Here is a 10,658-nt window from a genome sequence, read left to right as displayed (position 1 = left end):
CAATAAGAACCAAGCACATAGTTCTAAAACTATTGGACGGTCTCCAACTGACCTAGGGCAGCTCATGTTTTACAGTAAAAATATTCTTCAGTACTCAGACTAGAAGCCAGCTGTAAAATGGTTCGTCCTCTTCCATGTCTGATATAAAGTTTACTACAAAGGCACAAGTTGAAGGAAGGTACAAAGCTCAGGCATGAGCCAAGCACCCTCCTTGACATACAGAAAAACATCTCTTCTCCCCCGAGTATGTTTAGGATCTCTTCATCCTTCCTAGATGGAGAGAGAGGCTTTTTACCTCCAGTGAACTTTCCACAGTAGCCATAATCTTTTGCTCCAGAGCAATCTGTCTGATTTGCACAGTCCACAGGCTAAACACCAGACAGGGCCAGCAGAATCGCAGATCGTTCTAAAAAACATCCCCCTTCACATTATTTCACATTGCCACAATGCCTTGCACTGGGCCTGGGGTTCAGCGGGTGCAGGAGATGTGACTGGGCCCTTACTAGCACATGCCACCACCCTGCCAGCAGTGCTGCCATGCCCCTGCAGCCCGTGCTCCATGAGGAGCAGCCAGCCCAGGGCTCTGGTGTCCACCACTATGAGGGGCCTTGCTGCAGCACAGCCAGGTGAAAACACAGAGCTGGGAGGGAAAACCAGCTCCACGGTCCAGCCATATGGATAAAGCCAGAAAAAGGCTCCAGTGATACAGGTGGTCTTCGGAGACCTTCAACTCTTGACGCTGGCCGCAAGGAATGATGCATAAGCTTTGGAGCGATCCTCGGGGCTGTGCAGCTGAAATACAGGAGCTGTGGGAAGTCCTGATGCTGACCAGCTGTATTATCATCACAAGGACCCCAGTGTCTACCATACCGACATTTAATAGTAGTACTGCAGAAAATATTTTGTCACATTTGTATGTTTTCAGAGAGCAACAAAGAAAGAGATCCCAGGATCTTTTCAGATCAGCAGGTAAGAAGCTAGAAAGGAGAGGCAGGATCCTAGCAAAACCTGTCCATAAAAGTAAAATGCTGAACATCAGTATGTGGGGTTTGCAAATGGTGACAGATCAAATAATATACAGTAATCTCTGGTGATCTTTCTCCACATCTCCACTGACTGCTGTTAATTCCACAGCCAACAATCATGGCTGGCAAGGAACTGTTCCAAGCAAGTTTTGACAGATAAAGTGACAGATGCTTTGCAAAGTACCTGCTGTCTCGGGAATTTCTAAATACTTAACTGTACACCGCATCTTACCAGTCCAATTACATAAGCCATCTTAGCTTGAAAAAATAAAGAAAAAAAAGAAAAAAACCTGCTGTGCCCTGAAATCCTTATGTTACTGGACTTTAATTAGAAACCAAGCCACACAAAAGCCCTGAAAGGGAATTTAAAACAATGAAGGGGTTACAGCAATGTATGCTGAATTTCCCGGAGAGTGAAGCTAAACTTTCTCTTGGTTTCAAATGCAGAGTTTGTCTCTGTCACATCTCTGTCCTCTGCTTCTCCTTGGCAATCATCTGACTTTCCACAGACTCCATGTGTTCCCACATCCCTCGCTTTCCCTCTCTCAGAAGGGAACAGCAGGGTCTGGCCAATACGCCATCCCTCCAGCATACTGTTTAGACCAGCTTGATTTGCGGGCTGATGTGGATAGGTAATGTTGGTACTGGGAGCCAGTTCATGGATCAGATGAAGGAACTCACACCATCTCTGGACCTGAGGTCAGAGAGAATTGCTGTTCAAAGACACAGAAATATTTGGGAATTCAGACAGTTGTACAATCATACTTAGGAAGAACAAGTAAAGAGGGTGTCCTGGTTTCAACTGGGATAGAGTTTATTTTCTTCTCAGCAGCTGGTGCAGTGCTGTGGTTTGGATTTGGTGTGAGAACAATGTTGACAGCACACTGATGTTTTTGGTTGTTGCTGGGTGACATTTATACTAAATCAAGAGGGCTGGGGGGGCACGGGAAATTGGGATGAGACATAGCAAGGACAGCTGACCCCAACTGGCCAAAGGGATATTCCATACCATATGAAGTCATGCTGAGTATATAAATTGAGGGAAGAAGAAGGAAGGGAGGGGCGTTTGACATTATGGTGTTTTTCTTCCCGAGTAACCATTACACGTGATGAAGCCTGGCTTTCCTGGGGATGGCCGAACACCTGCCTGCTGATGGGAAGTGGTGAATGAATTCCTTGCTTTGCTTTGCTTGTACGCGTGGGTTTTGCTTTGCCTATTAAATTGTTCTTATCTCAACCCTTGAGTTTTACATTCCTTTCCAATTCCCCTCCCCATCCTTCTGGGTGAGGGGGAGTGAGTGAGTGGCTGCGTGGGGCTTGGTTGCCGGCCAGGGTTCAACCACGACAGAGGGTTTTGAACAAAACAGAAACATGGTACGATACGCAAGTACAACATGATGGAACTAGAACTTCTTAGGTTAGATAAGGTTAAGCACAGTTTATGTTTGTATTTTTAAATCCCTATTTTTACTGTTCCTGATAGCCAAGAAAATTTGAAAAGTATAAGCTGATGCTGAAGGACCTTCTACCTCTGGATGGTCTTTTTTTTCCTGCTTTGAATGTGAAACACTTATGGGCTGTGATGGGATAGGCACAGACTTTGTTAGTGGGATACCTAAACAAAGACACTCCCCTTGCTCTTAGTCTCTCTGATGTCACTTCTTTCATCCCTTTGACAAGACACCGAGACACTTTACATCAGCTGCCTTTTGTAGCTGAGGTGAGGTTTGTTAGACATAAAGACGGGAGGTCACAATCCATAGGGGATTAACCCAGCACTGTTGCCATTTAAATGTGAGAACTTCAGGACACAGTGCTGTCTTAAGTCACTTCTCAGGAGTCAGGTTCTACATTTATGGAGGGAAAAAAGAAATGAGGCATTCATACAGAAAGAAATTCTGGTGAAATGCAAAACAAAAATAAGAGGCTAATCTTTTCCTGGACTGCATTACATGCTGCTATTTATATGAGGATTGGAGACTTTATCTGCAGCTTACATCTGTAAGAATTTCCGAGAGTTTTTAGAATGTAAGAATGCGATAGCAAAAAACTAACAAACAAACAAACAAACAAACAAACAAAAAAAAAAAGTTATAATTAAAATAAGCTATATTTAAACTTAACTGCTAATATTGAAGGAGAGTACAGCTTTTGTCTTTGTGCATAAAAGATACTGAAAATGGCAGAGGAAAAGTATATGTAGGCATGTGATAGCAATGCAATTACAGTTATATAACAAGCATGTAAACTCAAGAAAAAAAGTTTGAGTTTTCTTCAGCAGAGTAAATAAGTGTGTCTGAAGCAGTCTCTCTAAGCACAAGGGACACTTATATACAAGGTTTATAAAGCATGAATTGAATGAAAAAGACAACCTTTGACGTTTCTAGATAACAGCTTTCATTTAAAGTTATATAAAAAAAATCTAGTTTGATCTTTACTCAATATTTATCTACTAATTATTACTAATTATAACACATTCCAAGATTATTTTTATGGGAATATATTTAATAGGTATTTTGTGATTACAGAAGTGTCCTTCAGAACTATTTTCTTATTTGCTCTATTCTTGATTTTGCTAGTAAATCCAAGACAAACCGTAGTATCTAAAAAACATAGGTAGAAATTTACAGCAGGAAACACTACCCCCCCTTATAGATTCTAGGTGCCTTTCTGTTATTGCAGTAAAAGGCCAACCAAAAATCATTTGACTGAACCAAACGACAGAAGCCTGAAGACGTCCAAGACATTCCTGGAAGCCAATGAACCTGCCAGCTTCAGTTGCACAAATCTTTTCTGGAAGTCAATGAAATTTCCATGTTCTAAACTAATGCAAAACTTCATCTTTCTAATAGATTGACCCTGTCCCTCTATGGTGCTTTGCTCTTCCCTCTCCATCCCCCATCTCAGTTATGCCTTCCTCATTTCCTTTGGTCTGCAGCTCTTCTGAGGTGGGACAATTTTATTGCTGCAGCTCCACAGCTCAACACAGCTGAGTCCTGGATTGAGCCCTTTAACTACCACAAGACAAGATCATGCTAGAAATATGGGGCGGTGTGTGTGTGTAGGGGGGGGCTGTGTCTCAACAATCTTTCCAAATGGGACTACCAAGTGGTATATAAAGAAGTGTAGGCCTATACATGCTAGTACCCATTCTCTCCCATCCAAAACACATCAAAACTACGGTGCTAACATGCCAGTAACACTGATCCATACATCTGAATTCCCTTTCTCCCATTCCCCAAATATTTCTAATGCAATCCATCAGCTTTCAGGTTGAGAATCCTTCATATCTTGTTATGTTACATACCAATTAACTCAATGTCTTGAGATTAAATCTGAGAAGATAGAATCTGTATACACAAGCAGGCATCGTTCTAATAAAGTACAATGCTTTCTGTAATGGAATCTTATTTTTAGAAAGTTAATAATAAGATTAATCTTCCAGACCAGAGGCATCGGTGAAATTAATAGTTGTTTAATCATGCAGAGCAGTAAGATTCTGTACAGTGTTAAGTGTAAGACTAGTCACTGAGACTTTCTGGTGAGTGAACAGATTATTATGTTCAACATTTCAATCTAGCCCAGTACCACAAGTGCACAGTAATTGTGATTTTATTATACAGCCACATCAATAATGCAATATTTTTAATGATCCATCGTCTTTAGAACACCACACTGGAAGCTGTCTAGTAAAATAATAAGGTACTATGCACTGTCTAATTTCTACTGACATTAAATTAATAAGAAACATTAAGGAATTTCAACAGCTTTAAAGGAAAACAATCAACATTATAGCAATGAAGTTGTCTAGCTATAGCATAGCACATCAATACATACATGGATCATTGATTAGGAAAAGAATTTAGAATCACAAAAAGAAAATAAGGGCAATGTAATAATAAAGTCTGACTTAATATAATCATTACTTTGCCATTAGACTAAAATAGCATCTAAAGCATGCATGATATTTTAAAATTTAACAATGCAAACACTAAACTGCAAATGAATCAGCCCCACGTATCTCATTACTTTCTTTAACTCTTCTTCGTCCCCAGAAAAAACAAGGATTTCAGTGAAAATATGACACCAAACAATTGCCTTTAATACAAGTATCTCTAGGGAGGGTCTGTTCCACTCTCTATGGGAATGGACCTTTGTGGTTATTTTGTTGCTAGAAAGCAGAAGTTTGAAAAGCATGCGTGTGATGCAGTGAAGCGTTGCAAAGGGAGGGTTCCGATGTGAGTCGGTGTTACCTGGGCAACGAACACAACTAGCTCTGCTCCTGGGCTTTCTGTACAATTGCCTTTCAGACTGCTGTGGGCCAGTATGCATACTCTTGCTTCAACCATTTGCATCCATGCACAAAATTCTTACCATACGGTAATGTGCATATTGAGCCATTGTTGCCTGCTCAGCTATAGTTGCAAACAGAAGCGGATGCTTGTGCTGAAGCACAGCCCTACCCCTTCATTTTGCAATTAACAGAAGCTAAAGCACATACATACACGTACACTTCTAATACATTCACAGTGCACAAAGCCTGTCTCTTGCAGCTCTCTGACTATACTCTGCCCAGCCACCCTCTATGGGCAGCTTGTTGATTTATTTAAATGACTGTGGTCATCTTCTTGACAGGTCAGCATCACCAAGTGCTTTTTAAGGCTTCTCCAAACATCTTCAACAATTCTTAAGAGCATCAGTAGCTCTGTTTGTTTTCTCAGTGTATTTTCTTAGTTTGGTCTAGCCTTGTTAGACTGCTCTGTCATCACTCCATCAGTGACTCACTGAATCAATTCTCCTCATCAGGAATCCCGGACAAGTGTGTTTCCTATCCCATTACCTGTGCAGCATCTTATTTAAAAAATTAGCTAATTAGCTAATCAGTTAACTAGTTAAGAGTATATCGAAAGTATAGGACGACACTGCTTTTTGATGCTAATGAAAGGCCTTGTTTGTGAGCCAACAAAACCAACCACAAATGCTCCTCAGCCTCAGTTCTTCTCCTCCTTATTCTGCACATCACAACTTACACCACAATTCTCTTTGACTTCACAGCAACAGGTCTGATTTGACTTCTACCTACCAAAACACTCAGATATATTCAGTCTTATACATCACTGGATGAGTTTCTCTCATTATAACTCTGCTTCACTTTCAGAGTGGCTGCACTAAAATATAACCTAAGCAAGTGTCTGATCTTGGATTTCTCCATGGCTTATTTTGGTTTTCATAAATGCTGTCAAAAATGATAAAATCTCAAATGAAAGGAAATCAGGAAATGTGACCACATGCTTATGCCTGAGCCACAAAGAATTCAAACTGCTGAATGATCTGTCAGTATAATACCAATGATCTGTGAATTGTGCTTTTCCACATCACCTTACTGATTGCTGTACAGCAAGTAGCTAACCTCAGGCCCAAGCTGCTGCCTGGGAATGCTTACATGCTACCAAAGTAATGTCTACAGGCACTTCAAGATGTGCAGTTCCAGAACTGGAGAAGAATACCTGTATGGTGGTGAGCTATGGAGTGTGATGGCTGCCTGTCACTGCCATGTCAGTGTTGCTAATGTGGAGCACAACTGATGGGTGAGTAAATCTAGAGAAAAGAAAAGGAACCAGCCTGGTTTTTTGAACTCTCAAGACTGGAGGGGGCAGGGGGAGGGGGAGATGGGGGGTGTGCTGAAGTAAGAGATCTTTCTTCTCTCTAACCCAAGGACTTATGTAGCTTCCTGTTAGTCTGACAAGGAGCACAATAGTGAAATGTAACTCCCTCATTTTTCACAATTATGCCCATAATTAATACTACTGTTTCAAAATAACATCATTTATCATTAAACATGAAAAAAACTGATTTTTAAAAACACATCCCTCACATGTCCTAATTTTCTGTTTCCCCTTATACTACATTATTTGATTTCTAAACCCCAAGTTAAATACATGCAAAAGCTACAGCCTACTATTTCTCATCCAAATATTGTGATACAGAGACACAGAGATTGTTTCTATAGGTTATGATATTAATCAGCTTAACCATATCACAATTTTGAACTCTTCACTTTCCTATCAGTCCTAAAGGAATGATAGCCATATATAGGCTGTTGCAGAATTTCTTTCAATGAGCTTTATCTGTGCAAGCTTAAGGAATTTTGAGATATTCATACAGGTGTAATGAAACTTGCTTTAAACTACTGAAGAATACAAAAGGGCTAATAGGCTCTCCTGATGAGTCTGTCAGTCTAAATCAAGATTTCTTCAATGCAGACAGAAGTTTTGCCATGGATTTAGTAGGGCCAAGAGGTCATGAATTACTGGGAAAGCCATTCTGATCACTGTATAAATTAACAGTAGATTTAGAAAGTTTTTCTAACCTCTCTGATTCCTGCAAGCACAACTTAACTTCCGTTTTACTTCTTTATTGCTCCTGATGAACTTGGTCTTCCAAGATTTGAAAGAGGTGTTTCTCTGAAGTAGAACTGGTGTTTTTCATTTGGAATTAAAAGACAAGGACTAAATACCACTATTTGCTCTATTCAAAAAGGCCAGAACATGGCAAAGTTTCAAATAATGTCCCCACTGTTAGACTAAAAGGATTGAACAGAGTAGAAAACCCAATGCCTACACAATCCTTCTTACTAAATCTGCTAAACCTGCCAGCAGCTGCACTGGTTTAATTAGATTTTTTTAGGGAACACCTCAATTTGATAAAAAAATCTGGTTTGTAGCAACCCAACCACATTCAAATCAAGAGAGGTCCTGTAGGGTGGTATAAATCTCCTAGTTAGCTATGGGTTTGTTTTTTTAGTTTTTGAGCTTGATACCTGTGTGAGATTTCCTTTAGTCCATTACAAACATCATAAAGTGCTTTATACAGTGTATTTAAAAAGTCATAAAATTATTTACACAATGGAGAAATATAGCTCTAAAAATCAACCATGAGTTGGACACTTACGACAGCACAGGTAGTGAGTTACCTGTGTAGCTCTGCAAGTAGTTGTGGGCTGATAAATAATTTATTTCTTTAAACTTCAAATGAAAAAAAAGTCTCAGCTTGAACATGAATTTTCTGTAGCAAAGAATGCTTTGCAACTCCATAAATCACAGAGGTCTTTAGACAAAAGAAAGAATGAAAAAAACAAACAAAGAAATTAATTCAAAACTTGTTCTTCATCCTACTTATTGCTTGGTACTGTTTCCAATTTACTGTGCTTCTGCAACATGTGGACAAAACTAATACTGGTTACACTACTGTATCCCAATTCTCCTCAAAAGTATTAATATAAATACTTGTTCACATACCACAGAGCTGATTTGCCTGCCAGGTAATAAAAATAGGGCAACTTCTGGATATTCTGTATTCTAAACAACCTCTTTGATGTGTATTATATTATCAGTATCTGACTTCATAACAAAAACACATTGCTTGTCTTTTAACTTAGAAAATACTGTTAAAATGTGGCTGCCAAATGAAGTATTTTTTGAAAAACAAAATCTGATTGGTACTTTTAACACTCAGATTCTGCTCAAACAGCCCCATGGTTTACAGTTAGGGGGAGTAAAAAATCATTAGTTGTTTAATGATGTTTCAATGAGCGTTCCCTCATCTTGCACAAAGCAGGTGTTACCTTGATAATTCCTAGCCCTTTGGATGCAACAGTTACTACCTGCCAGAAATCTGAAAATATAATTTCATCCTTAAATGGATGTATTCATGCATGTATACACTTTCTTTGAACCTTATTTTTTTCCTTCAGCTGTCACACCAACAAAGATTGACTGATGAAACCAGATCAGCGCAGCTGTAATAGGATTAGAACTGGTTTCAACATGGAACAATTTAACACCTCATACTGTCCTCCTTGCCTGTATTCATGCAGAAAAATTAAGAAAAGGAGGTTTTTGCTCCTGATTTTTTAATGAGTGGGCAGGAGAGAAAAGGCACATGTGTCACAGAAAGCAGTGTATAAAATAAGGAGGTTGACCCTTCAAGTCTCCCAAACCATGATGCTAATGAGAACTTCTCTTGTATTTCAGTACAGGAATAGAATTCACGCTGCTGACTTGCACCTCCACTGAAACTTGTGATGTGGCCCCAAGCTCAGAGGAACCCATATTCCTGGGTCTTTCTTACCCAATCAGCAAGAAATCCAAGAAAACAGCATTAGGATAAACTCTTACAAACAGCTGAACATGTCTCGGAGAAGCCTCACGTTCACAGGCCTTGGTTCTCATTGAGAATTTCCCAGCACCTGGTTGTGGTTGACCAGCTACCTCTATTGTCTGCTGAAGGGACAGTGCAGCAGGGCACAAACAGTGAGGAGGTTTCTGGACATTGCTGATGACAACTTTCTGGCAGGTAATCAAGAAGCCAGTGAGGGGAAATGATATGCTTACAAACATGGAGAACTGAGCAGGAATTTAAAGGCTGGGAGTATCCTTGGCTGCAGTGACCATGAGACAGCATTCAGGGTCCTGGGAGGAGAAGACAAGGTAAAAATCAGGATCACAACACTGGACTTCAGCAGAATAGACTTTGGCCTCTTCACAGACCTGCTTAGAAGATTTCCACGAGATATAGTCCTGCAGAGACTGGTCAAGGAGAGTTGTTTGATTTTCAAGGATCACATCTTCCAAGCTCGAGAACAGACCATCCCAACATGAAGGAAATCAAGCAAAAGTAGCAGGATGCACCTGCCTAGGTGAAAAAGTAGCTCCTGGTAAAACTCAGCCATAAAAATGAAACATTCAAGAGCTGGAGACAGGATCAGGTAACTCAGTAGGAATAGAGAGCATGCAGGAATAGGGTTAGGAAAGCCAAAGCCCTCCTGCAGTTGAATCTTGAAGGGGATGCCAAATGCACCAAGAAGCATTTCTACAGGTGTATCAGTGTAGAAGAATTATAAAGGAATTGTAGAAGAATTATAGAAGAATGAAGGCAGGTTAATTATCATTGATAATATACAGCTGAGGGCTGGCTTCAGGGCTGGTGGGTTGCCTGATGTGGATAATGTGCAGCTGTGGCTGGTTCCTGCTAAATAGTTAAATAGCTCTAAGGGGTATGGAAGAGGAGCACTGGATAAAGAGACAACACTGGAGGAAGAGGAGCACCAGCTGATTAGAGACCCAGAAGAAGCAGAGGGAGGAGAGAGAGCACCCTGGATGTAGGAGTGACAAGGAGAGGCCCCAGCAGGAGAAGAAGGGGGCCTGGGTGAGGAGAGGCTGGCTGGAAGAGGAGCCAGGAGAAGGAAGACTCCAGATGCAGCAGAGGCAAGAAGCAGGGTGGACTGGCCTGAAGAGGGTAAAGAAATAACATGGACAGTAGATGAACTTTTGAAACCCTGTGGGGGATTGGCTGCCATGCTGGGGCAAGGTGCAGGAGCTACTTGTTGAAGGTAACCTGGTATGGGATGGTAAAAGTCTTGTTGCAGCTGGCTAGTTTTGATAGTGCTGCAACATATCAGCAGCAAAAGGATGACTGGGGGGTATGTAGACCTTCTGGCGGATATGGGATCTGGTGACAAAGGACACACAAAAGGCCAGAGCACTCAGTGCTGCCTTCATCTCAGACTTTGTTGAGACTAGCCTTCATGAATTCCAGATGCCTGAGACCTGTGAGAAAGTCTTGAGCAAGGAA

General features: G+C 40.7%; 1 protein-coding gene across 1 annotated transcript in view; it reads left to right on the top strand.

Moving 5' to 3' along the window:
* Positions 1 to 234: 234 nt before the first annotated feature.
* Positions 235 to 10,658, top strand: part of SLC28A3 (solute carrier family 28 member 3) — a 125,031-nt gene continuing 114,607 nt past the window's right edge. Inside the window, exon 1 of the mRNA XM_080372755.1 lies at positions 235 to 244. The gene's annotated coding sequence lies outside the window, so the exon portion shown is untranslated. The remainder of the gene's footprint in view (positions 245 to 10,658) is intronic.

Source organism: Falco punctatus (assembly GCF_963210335.1).
Source record: "Falco punctatus genome assembly, chromosome: Z".
Taxonomy (NCBI): Eukaryota; Metazoa; Chordata; class Aves; order Falconiformes; family Falconidae; genus Falco; species Falco punctatus.
This window is presented reverse-complemented; position numbering and strand designations above follow the sequence as displayed.